This window comes from Hipposideros armiger, unplaced genomic scaffold, assembly GCF_001890085.2.
Source record: "Hipposideros armiger isolate ML-2016 unplaced genomic scaffold, ASM189008v1 scaffold_675, whole genome shotgun sequence".
NCBI lineage: Eukaryota > Metazoa > Chordata > Mammalia > Chiroptera > Hipposideridae > Hipposideros > Hipposideros armiger.
Window position 1 is genome coordinate 1,000,789 of NW_017732025.1, and position 11,667 is coordinate 1,012,455.

The 11,667-nt window shown below is 34.9% G+C and overlaps 1 protein-coding gene across 1 annotated transcript in view; it reads right to left on the reverse strand.

The window, feature by feature from the left end:
* The window catches only part of COL24A1 (collagen type XXIV alpha 1 chain), a 121,299-nt gene that overhangs the window by 101,467 nt on the left and 8,165 nt on the right, over positions 1–11,667 (reverse strand). The window contains exons 4-5 of the mRNA XM_019626407.1: positions 11,008–11,061; positions 6,664–6,717 (exon numbers count right to left, since the gene is read on the reverse strand). The gene's annotated coding sequence lies outside the window, so the exon portion shown is untranslated. The remainder of the gene's footprint in view (positions 1–6,663; positions 6,718–11,007; positions 11,062–11,667) is intronic.

The window sequence follows — 11,667 nt, forward strand, 5'->3', positions numbered from 1 at the left end:
AAAGTGACAATTTAACTCATTCATTCCCAATTTTGATGCATTTATTTCTCTTGCTTGGTTGCTCTGGGTAGGACTTCCAATACCCTGTTGAATAACAGTGGAGAGAGGTGGTATCCCTCTCTTGTTCCTGATATAGATTAAAAGCTTTCAGTTTTTCACCATTAAATATGATATTAGCTGAGGGTTTATCATATATGGCCTTTATTATGTTGAGGTTCTTTTCTTCTATACCCATTTTGTTGTTTTAATCATAAATGGATATTGTATCTTGTCAAATGCTTCTTCTACATCTACTGATATAAGGTTTTTGTCCTTTATTGTGTTTATGTAGGTATCACATTGATTGATTTGCATGTGTTGAACCATTTTGCACCCCAGGAATGAACCCTATTTAATGTGGATGTATAATCTTTTTACTGTATTGTTGTATTCATTTAATGTATTGTTGTATTCACTTGCCAGTATTTTGTTTAAGACTTTTACGTCTATATTCATCAGAGATATTGGTCTGTAGTTTTCTTTTTTGTGTTACCCTTACCAGGTTTTGGTATCAGGGTAATGTTGGCCTCATAAAATGAGTTAGGAAGTATTGCCTCTTCTTCAATTTTTTGGAAGAGTTTGAGGAGCACAGGTATTAAATCATCTTTGAATGTTTAGTAGAGTTCACCAGTGAAGGCATCTGGTCCTGGACTTTGCAGAGGTTTTGGATGATTGTCTCAATTTCCTTACTGTTGATCGGTCTATTTAGATTTTGTAGTTCTTCGTGATACAGTCTAGGAAGGTCATATATTTCTAAGCACTTGTCCATTTCTTCTAGGTAATTGAATTTGGTGGCATATGTTCCTTCATATTCTTATATGATTCTTGTATTTCTGTGGTATCCATTGTAACTTCTCTTTCACTTTTATTTGTCTTTTCTTTTTTTGCCTTAATGAGTCTAGCAGGGGTTTGTCAATTTTATTAATCTTCTCAAAGAACCAGATCTCTGTTGCACTAATTTTTTTCTATTGTCCTTTTCTGGTCTATTTAATTGTGCTCTAATTTTTATTATTTCCTTCCTTCTGCTGACTGTGGGTTTCATTTGTTCTTTTTCTAGTTCTTTAAGATGTAATTTTAGGTTGTTAATTTGGGACTTTTGTTTGTTTGTTTCTTGAGATAGGCCTGTAATGATATAAATTTCCCTCTTATTACTACTTTCACAGTGTCCCAATAATTTTGATATGTTGTATTTTTATTCTCATTTGTTTCTATGTATCTTTTGATCTCTCTTTTTATTCCTTCTTTGGGCCAGTAGTTCTTTAGCAGCATGTTGTTTAATCTCCACATATTTGTGGTTTTTCCTGCTTTCTTTGAATAGTTGATCTCTAATTTCAAAGCATTGTGGTTGGTTAATATGTTTGGTATGATTTCAATCTTCTTAGGTTCATTGAGGCTAGTTTTGCCAACATATGTTCTATGTTCACTAAAAAGAATGTATAGTCTGGTTTTCTGGGATGAAAGGTTCTGTAAGGCTTGATTATGTCTATTTGGTCCAATATGTCATTTAAGGCTGATGTTTCCTTATTGATTTTTCTGTTTAGATGAGCTATCCATAGCTGTCAATGGAATATTTAGGTCCCCTACTATAAATGTGCTTTTGTTAGTTTCTCCCTTTAGCTTTATCAGTAGTTGCTTTATATATTTTGGTGCTCCCTGATCGGGAGCATACATCTTGATAGGTATTATGTCTTCTTGTTGTATTGTCTCCTTTATCATTATGAAATGATACCTTTTTAATCTTGAAGTCTGCTTCATCAGATATAAGTATGGGTACACCTTCTTTTCTCTGGATATTACTTGCTTGGAGTATCATTTTTGACCCTTTCACTTTGAGTCCATATTTGTCCTTGCAGCTGAGATGTGTCTCTCGATGGCAGCATATAGTTGGGTTTCATTTTTGGATTCAACCTGCTCCTCTGTGTTTTTTTCTTGGTGAGTTCAGTCCATTTGCATTTAGGCCAATTATTGATATATGGGGATTTCCTATCATTCAATTTTTTATTTTCTGGTAGCCTGGTGTCTCCATTGTTTCTTTGCCTTTGTGTTTCTGTCTGTTACTTTAATTTGGTGATGTTCTATGATTTATAATTTTTTTCTTTGTTTCCTCTGTTTTATGTGTCTCAGTTTTGGACTATTGTTTTTTTTTTATGTTTGTTTGCTTTTGTTTTTGTTTTTTGAGTGGTTACCATTAAGTTTATGTAAAAGAAAGTTCAATACATACAGCAGTCCTTTTTCTTTAGCATACCTCTTATCTCCATTCCCCCTTGCAGATTCAGACCTTTACCACCACCCCCCTTTTATGCTTCTGTTGTCACAAATTATCCCTATCTATGCTGTAAGTTCATTTCCAATTTGCAATAGCAAACTGTCTTATCTTTTTCTTTTTTATGTTTTAGTCTCCTTTACCCTTTATGTTATATTTAAGTGTATAATGCCCTATTCTGAGTAAGGGTTGCCATTTCCTGCCTCTCTCTGTCTGTTAGCCATCTTACTTGTAGTTTTGTATCCTTTTGTCTTTTTGTTTTAGTTAGAATAACCTCCTTTAGTGGTTGCTGTAATGCAGGCCTCGTGGTGGAAAATTCCCTCAGCTTCTGTATATCTGGAAAGGTCTTTATTATTGCTTTATATCTAAAGGATAACTTTGTTGGATAGATTACTCTTGGCGGGTAACTTCTCTCTTTCAATAGTTTGAATATTTGATTCTACCCCCTCCTAGCTTGTAGAGTTTCTGATGAAAAATTTCATGATAATCTAATTGGCTTTCCTTTGTTACTGGCTTCTTTCCCTTTGGGGCCTTGACAATTTTTTCTTTGTCATTAATTTTTGACAGTTTCAATACAATGTGCCTTGGAGAAGGCCTTTAAGATTGAGATAATTAGATGTTTTGTTTGCTTCTTGGGTTTGAGGACCCAGTTCTTTCCATAGGCTTGGGAAGTTCTCATCGACTATTTTTTTTTAATGTGCTTTCTGTTCCCTTCTCCCTCTCTTCTCCTTCTGGTATGCCCATTATTCTTATATTATTCTTTCTGATGGAGTCAGTTCTTGTAGAGTTCCCTTATTTCTGTTAACTCTCAAGTCTCTTCTTCCATCTGTGTCATTTCCAGATTCTACCTTTGATATTACTAATTCTTTCCTCCATCTGGTCAGCTCTATTTCCTAAGCTCACTTTCATTCTTCGTCTCTTTTATTGAGTTCTTCAGCTCCAGAATTTCTATTTGGTTCTTTTTAAAAATTTCAATCTCTTTGGTAAAGTATTCCTTTTGTTCATTGATTTTATTTCTGAGTTCATTAAACTGCCCATCTGAGTTTTCTTGAATCTTATTGAGTTTTTTCAGAACTGCAAACTTGAATTATCTGTCACTTAAGTCACATATTTCCATGTCTTTAAGTTTGTTTTCTGGGGATTTTAAATTTTCTTTCTGAGTAACCTTGTTACCTTGGTTGTCCATTATAATTGATGGATTATTTCTCTTCCTAGGCATCTATGGGAATGAATTCTGCAGCAGGTTGATATGAAGAAGTTTTTCTTTTGTTTTCCAGTAGGTAGTGCTGGAGTATTTTATTTTCTCTTGCTCTATCCTGGCTTCTCAGGGTGGAAGGTGCCCTGGGGAGGTGGTTGTCTCCTATGTAATCAGGTTGCCTCAGTCTCAGGACTCCACTCCCATGGGAGAATATGGTGGGCGAGGGGGTTCTGAACCCCTGCAATCTCAGTGCTGCCCCTGCAGCCAGATGCAGAGCTGCATAGACCTGGATACCCCTGCTGGGCTCAGTTGTAAAATATGGGGGTGGGGTGGCCTGGGAGAGGTAGCTGGTGTGTTTTTGGCTTTGTTCTCCTCTAAGTAATGACAACTACCAGATCACAACTGCCTCACCTGTATATCTCTATCCTTATCACTAGGATTAGCTGTAGTGTGCATCTGCCACTCACAAACTGTCTCTCCAGTTCTCAGGGCTGTAGATATTCTGCTCTTTAACGTGATATTGCTACAGTTTTTTTCTGCGGCCCACTGCTAGCTCTGGAAGAAAACGTGGAGAGGCAAGGTCTAGGTGGGTGCAGGGAGGCAGCCAGGCTCTGTGGCTCTGTATTCTGCCTGGCGACAAGAGCTGCTAGACCACAGCTGCTGCACTTCTGTATTCGGTCTCTGCCCCAATGTCTCTGCCTGATTGCTGGGTTTAGCTGTATTGTATGCTGATCACTCAGGCAGGAATCCTTGGGGCCACAGAGAGTGCATCTGCAGCCTGAATCCTTTCCTCTCCTGGGAACACAGTGAGTTCTGGGCTGCGTCCATGCATCCATCTCTGTTCTCCCTTCCCTCCTTCCCTGTTCACCTCATTCGCCCACCTTCAGATGTTTTGATGTGCAGTTCACTCAGATGTGTTTGTGTGTTACGCAAGGAATCCTTTGTTGAATTACAGCTGTTCTACTTGTTGTAACTTCAAGGGGACAGATCAAGGAGGACCCCTCAAGCCACCATGTTTCTGATGACACCTCAGCAGGACCTTCTGAGTCAGATGAGGATTTAAGCCTCGTACTGCTACTTGTTAACCATGTATTTGGGGAAGATTAGCAGATTATGACTTTAATCTCCCTAACATTCTTCAATGGCCTCAGAAATGGGTATTATCACCCATTCTGTTGCACAACCTAGAAATCTGGGAATAATATATTCTCTTTATTACTTCTGTTTTCCCTTTACTTTCCATATCCAACACATAGGCAGGTTCTATAGCATTTATATAAAAATATTTCTCAAATCCATCCCCTCCTTTCCTTTTCTATGCCTACTACATTAGGTCAGATTGCCTGGTTGAAGGCAACAGACTTTTAGTAGTGTGCACGTCTTCACTTTTGTCTTCTAAAATGCATCCTCCATGTGACTGCTGGAATTATCTCCCAAATATACAAATTTGACTTTATCACTGCCTTGTTTATACCTTATGGTTACTTATGATAGCCCAGAATATACAAAGTTCAACTTCTTAACAATGTACACAAGACTTATCAAGATCTAATCATTTTTCTAAAACTTCACCTATTACCACTCCTTTCTTTGATTTGAATCATCATAGAATCCATACTGCCTCATGTTTGCATGTTCCTCTTCACACTATACCTTTTCCTGGAATTCCCTTATCCTTATTCCCCTTTTTTCATATGGCTAACTTTACTCATTCCTTAAAACTCATCTCATTCCCTGCCCATCTCCCCAAATCTTCTATTTCCCCTTATCCAAGTAAAGCTAAATTCTCCTAAACTGCCCTGTGAATATTTCCATCATCGGGTCTAACATATTGCAGTGTAATGATCTTTTAAATGATTATATTCTGGAATAGGTTATAAATTACTAAAGGAGCCAGGGATCATATCTCAGCCATCCTTTTATCCCCAGTGGATATATAGTGCAGAACAAAAAAACATGGTATAATCACAGAATTAAAAATAGGTCAACAAAGCTGGAATACATAAGGGAGGAGAAAAGTTTTATTGGAATGTGGTTGAACAATCCTACAGAGGTTAGATAATGTAGAAAATTATTTACCATGTTAAAAAACTGACATTTTATTAAAGGTTTAAGAGCTGTTGAAAATGTTTGAGGAGAGGAATGGTATGACAAAGATAAACTGGCAACAAGTAGTTAAGGAATGATGGGAGTAGGAGGAAACCTGGGCTAAAAGTGGAGGACTAGAGCACTGGCAACAATGATGAAAAAGAAAGGTTAGAGTTGAGACACTGGGGGGACTCATTCAAAGGGAAATGATGGCTAATTGGAGAGGATAAAGAAGGAAAAGAAGTCTAGGATGACTCAGTTTTGGGTTATTGGGTAAAAGGGTTATCTTGCAGTGACATGGGAAAAAAGGAGAAAGAACAATGGGGAATGATGGGTTTGGTTTAGATATTTTGAATTTGAGATGTTTTAGGATACTAGGTACATATGTAAAAGGCAACAGGAAATCAGTAACTGTAGCTGAAGAGAGAAGCATGAGTTAGAACCATTCATCTGAGAGCTATCGAAATAATACTGGTAATTAATTAAAGTCACTGTGATAATATGATTGCTAAACTGAAGAAGAGGAAGGACAGCTTCACATAAAGACTGAGGAAGGCTAATCAGAAGCTAAAGAGGAGAACCAAGAGACAGCAGTTTTATAGAAGTCAAGGAAGGAGAGGTTTTATGTCTAACTTATTTAGTGCTAAGTTAACAAACAACAGAATTATACGACTGTTGTTTGTTATTCCAAAGTGTATCCTAACATGGGTTCACTTCTTAATATCCTTCTATGAAGGAGATATAACATCTTAGTGTGGAGGGCTATTAAGTTAACTCTCAGTAACTGAAGGGAAACTTTTTTTATCATTTAAATATCAATTCTATCGCTTTGTTCTATCACTTAAATGAATTGTTAAGAGGAGAACTTGCTATGTGTACAACGTGGTCCATACAACAGTCATCCTGCTTTTATTATAATTGAATTTTAGGCTTTATTTTCTGAATATGAAAAAAACTATAGAATTATTCTTCATAATTTATGTGCATATCTAATATATCAACTATACCTCAGAGGAGTCTTATAAAAAGTATTGAGCATTGATGAACTAAAAAGAAAAAGCCACAAAACAATTACCTCAGCACCTATTTCTCCAGGAGGTCCAGCGTCACCCTGCAGTCCTCTTGGCCCCTGTATTAAAACAAAATTTCAAATCTGAGAATCAAAGATTACTCCGTTAAAATATGCACCTAAATATGGAATTTAAAGATATCATATGTAATATTACATGATACATTTATTAGTGTAGTGCCTTATTAAAAAATTTTATCCTTAGTTTACACATCTGTGTTTCTTTTGTGAATAATGTTAAGGTATGCATGGGCTCGAAAGAAATGGAAAGAAAGGACAGTACCGTTCATTCTTTCCTTCCTTAACTTATTTACTCATTCAATGAAGATTTATCAAGTGCTAATAAATATGAAATATTGTGCTAAGGACTTTCAAAAATTATCTTATTTAATGGGTATGATAATTATAGATTTATTTAGTATTCCTGGTAAATATGTGACAAACAAAATAGCAGTTTTGAAGAAGCAAATATTTGCTCTAATGAAATAACAATATGTTGGAGTTTGCTTGATGTCATACTTTATCATGGTACTAAGGACACTTGAATGATTCCTGTTTCATATGAATTGATGTAACACTGATTACAGGAGATAATCACTGAGGTGTAATAAAACACATGTTGGGATGTTTATGGTAATCTTGGTCACTGTAATAGTGAATAGTTTAATTTTAAGTGAATGGACATTGAGTAATTAGCTTGTGGCCTAATAAGCATTTAATTGCTGAATCTAAAGGATCTTTTTAGTGTGTGGGAGCCATATAAGTGGCTAGACTTATTTTAGATAAATTAATACTTATTTAGCAATGTAATGGTATTTCTCTAGTCAGATAAAAAAACTTCTTGCACTTTTCGATCTTTCTGGAAAGACAGAAAGTATTTTTTAGATTCAGAAAATAACAAGATCATTAAAATTTTGTACGAAATTAAAAATATCCCATCACAATTTTGTGAATACCTCACTTTTTAAAAATGTAGTAATGGGGAGCAAAACTGGTATGGTTGGTTATGTTAAATTGTTTTTCTAAATTCTTATAGTAATATTCATTTAAAAATATTTAAAAAGTGTGGAAAGTACAAAAAAAAGATTAAGTCAAACACTGTAAATGTTCTTTTATATTTCCTTCTACTTCTATTAAGGGGACACACTTATAAATAGCTCTCTATTGCTTTAGAGAGTTATTTACCACATTATTTTAAATATTTCATGACAAAACTGTTCAATGGTTACATAGTATTCCATTTAATATTCCACAGTACCATAAATTAATCATTTTCTTAATACTAGACATTTATGTTGTTTTTAATTCTTCTTTGCAGTAAAATTTTGCTTCAGTTAATTTATTATATGTATGTTAGACTATGAATGAAAGTGAAGGTCTGTAACATAATGTGACATTGTGAAATAGCTGAGGTAAACATTTGAATGATAGGATTATAAGGTTGGTATATAGGCTCACTGAAGTTGTCCTCAACTCAACAATATAATCATTAAGGTTACTAAGAGGTCATTTATATTTCTCAATTATGGCTTATTAAATATTATGGATAATATTTTAAAATTTATTCTCCTCAGAATGTATTCTTATCCTATTATAAACACACTGAGAAAAACACCTATGTGCATAAATCTTTGTGCGTATTCTGCATTTTCTGTCTCTCCCCTCTTTCTGTCTTTGTGAATTTGACTACTCTTAGAATCTCATATAAGTGGAATCAGACAGGGTTTGTCCTATCTGTTTGAGATCCTGCTTTCAGTTCTTTTGGGTACATACCCCGATGTGGAATTGCTGAATTATAATCTCATTAATTCTTCAAGCCAGAAACACAGGAATCATACTTCACATATAGGATATGTATCTCCTGTTGATTTTATCTCCTTTCAAATCTTATATATCTATCCACTTGTTTTCCCTGCTTATCAAAAGGGTTCTACCATCTCCTATCTGGATTATTGCAACAGAAAGCCATTCTTGTCCATTCTTGGTCCCTTACAATTTGATCTCTAGGTAGACTGTGGTTTGAGTAATTTTAACGAAGCAATAATTGGATCATAAAACTAGCCCCACCCTTTCAATGACATCCCTTTGTCCTTAGGACAAAAAATACAAATCCCTGGGAATAGGGCTCATAAAGATGCATGTGTTTTGTCACTTGCTTCCCTTTCTCTCCTCATCTTGCACCTTCTTTTCACTTGACTCTGCCACAGTCATACTGGCCTTCTTTTAGATCTTCACATAAATATGTAGCGTTTCTTCCCAGCTCACGACTTCTCTCTGGAATCACCTTGCCTCATCTTTGCCTAAGTAACTACCATTCGTCCTACCATTTGAGATTACAGCTCCAAGGTTCCTCCTTATGGAAACTTTCCTTAACCCGTAAGTAACTTAGTAAGTAACTACTAAGTCCTACCATTTGAGATTACAGCTCCAAGGTTCCTCCTTATGGAAACTTTCCTTAACCCCAGAGTCGGGTAGTTTCTGTGTTACACATTGTCTTAGAACCGAATTCCTGTACTTGACATTATTTATGCCAGTATTAAGTTATCCATTTACCTGTTATTCATTAATGTGTACATTTACCATTAGACTGAAAACTCCATGCTGACCACTACACTCCAAGTGCGGGTTCTTAATAAGTATTTGTTGATTGAATGAATAAATGGTCAACTATCCAAATCCCAATACTTGCATTGCAATGAATAAACCAGTTTTGAATCTCATCTGAGAAAAAGAGACCACTCTAATAGGTCTTGGCTATAGAACAGTTGTAGTTCTCTCTATTTTGTTATTCTCAAAATAGAAATATGTTTCTACATGTGTTCTATGTCCTTCATTTACCAATTTACTTCTGTTCTTTTCTTTTGGCTGGGCAGCTCAAATATACGAAACAAAGCTTATTCTACTTATTATAAATTGGCTTATATTTTATTTACAAGCCCCACTAACTCTGTGACCTGAATATCAATTTTTAGGTGCTATTAAGGCATTTAGTCATTTATGGCTACAATAACATTTTTTTTCTTGCATAAAGCCCAAGATACTGTCTTTGCTGTTGCCATAACTCTATTGACACATTTATCTTTGCTTAAATGTGTTCATTAGTAAGACTAAAGTAGTTTTCTTTCCATGTCACTTCATCTAACATTAGTGGCTGAATCATTATACCTTTGGGTATATGACTGTTTGTCAAGTCAGTTTAACAAACATGCACTAAGTAGATATAGTATGCCAGGCATTATACCAGGAAAGAAGATTGCAAAGGTGAAAAAAATGGTTTCTGACTTCAAGGAGCTACAGACTTTTTAGAAGAATCTGCTATTTAAGTAAATAATGCTAAAAAGAGTTGCATTATTTTTGATGAACTAAATATTAGAATTGGGATGGAAAGTTGAGAGATACAAAATATGGAGTAAACTGAGAAGGGTTCAATTTGATAAAAATCAATATGATGTCTAAGATTCTTGCAATGGAAATAACTATATATATATATGATAAAATCTTTATTTATTGTTTAGAGAGTTTATATCATAGGTTAACTGTGTAAAGGAGGAAACGAATACATTTTGGTAACAAAAACTCTTTGACTTTTAGAACTTTCCACTTGCTACTAGCTAAATGAGTTATGCAAAGGCCACTTGCAAACTTTTGTGTCAACTGATGGATGAGATCAGTCCAGTAATTTGAAAGAATATATTGTATTGTAAATCTTAAAAACATGTTACAGCATATTACATCTGATATCATCCCAGAAGGATGACTTCATAGGCAATAAAGAATAAATTTTGAGAAAGTAGGTGTGACAAGGTCTTTTCTTTTCATAATTCATTTTCCATGGAAACTATAATTGAATCACATTTATGAAATTGTCATGTAAGTTTTGTATTATTGATGTAACAACATTTTTGCCATGTTTGTACATTTTGGCCAATCAGATGTAGAGTTTGGTTTCTCTATATGGTCTTTAATATAGAGTTGGCCTCATAAATGTGACTGTGTGTGTGTGTGTGTGTGTGTGTGTGTGTGTGTGTGTGTGTGTGTTGTTATTATACTAACAACAAGCCATTCAGAAAGAAAATTTCTGAGATTAAATAAAACAGAGTTATCTTTGTTGAAATATAAATATGTGCAATTTTAACAGTTCCAGGTTAAAAGGAACAAATTTGACTCTACGAAACCAGGAAGGCACTAAAGCCTGTATTCACAGCAAAATATTCCTTCTGTATAATTAGGTGTCCACAATAAATGCTGCTTTCAGAAATAAACCAGCCACAGCACAAGATGGCAATAATAACAGCAAGGTTAGTACATTATGAGAAAAACACAATTAGAAAAGTATAAAGAGAAACTTACTGGTTCTCCTGCAAGTCCCCTGTCTCCTGTACTCCCAGGGGGTCCTTGTAAACCCTGAACAAACAAAGGCAAAACTTGAAGGAGAAGTGATGCTTGAAAATGTTTTAGTCAGTTCCATTACTTCAGCTTTTCTTCACAATCCTCCCACTTAACTTTGCTGTTTGCTTCTATTCTTTGTTTTCTATTTTGTCATAAAATGTATATAATATAAAATTTACCATTTAAAAAATTTTTAAGTGTATAGTTGTGGCATTAAGTACATTCAAATTGTTGTGCTACCATCACCACTGTATATCTTCAGAACTTTTTATCTTTCCAAATTGAAACTCTATACCCATTAAATCACTCCCTATCCCCCTTCGTCCATGCCCTTGGCAACCACAATTCTACCCTCTCTCTCTGAATCTGACTATTCTAGGTGCCTTATATAAGTGAAATTACACAATATTTGTCATTTTGTGTTTGGCTTATTTCATGTAGCATAATGTCTTTAAGGTTCATCCATGTTGTAAAATGTGTTAAGACTTTCTTCCTTTTTAATGTTGAATAATATTCCACAGTACGTATATAAAACATTTTGTTTATCCACTCATCTGTCAATGGACACTTAGGATTTCTACCTTTTTACTATTGTGAATAATGCACCTATAAACATTGGTG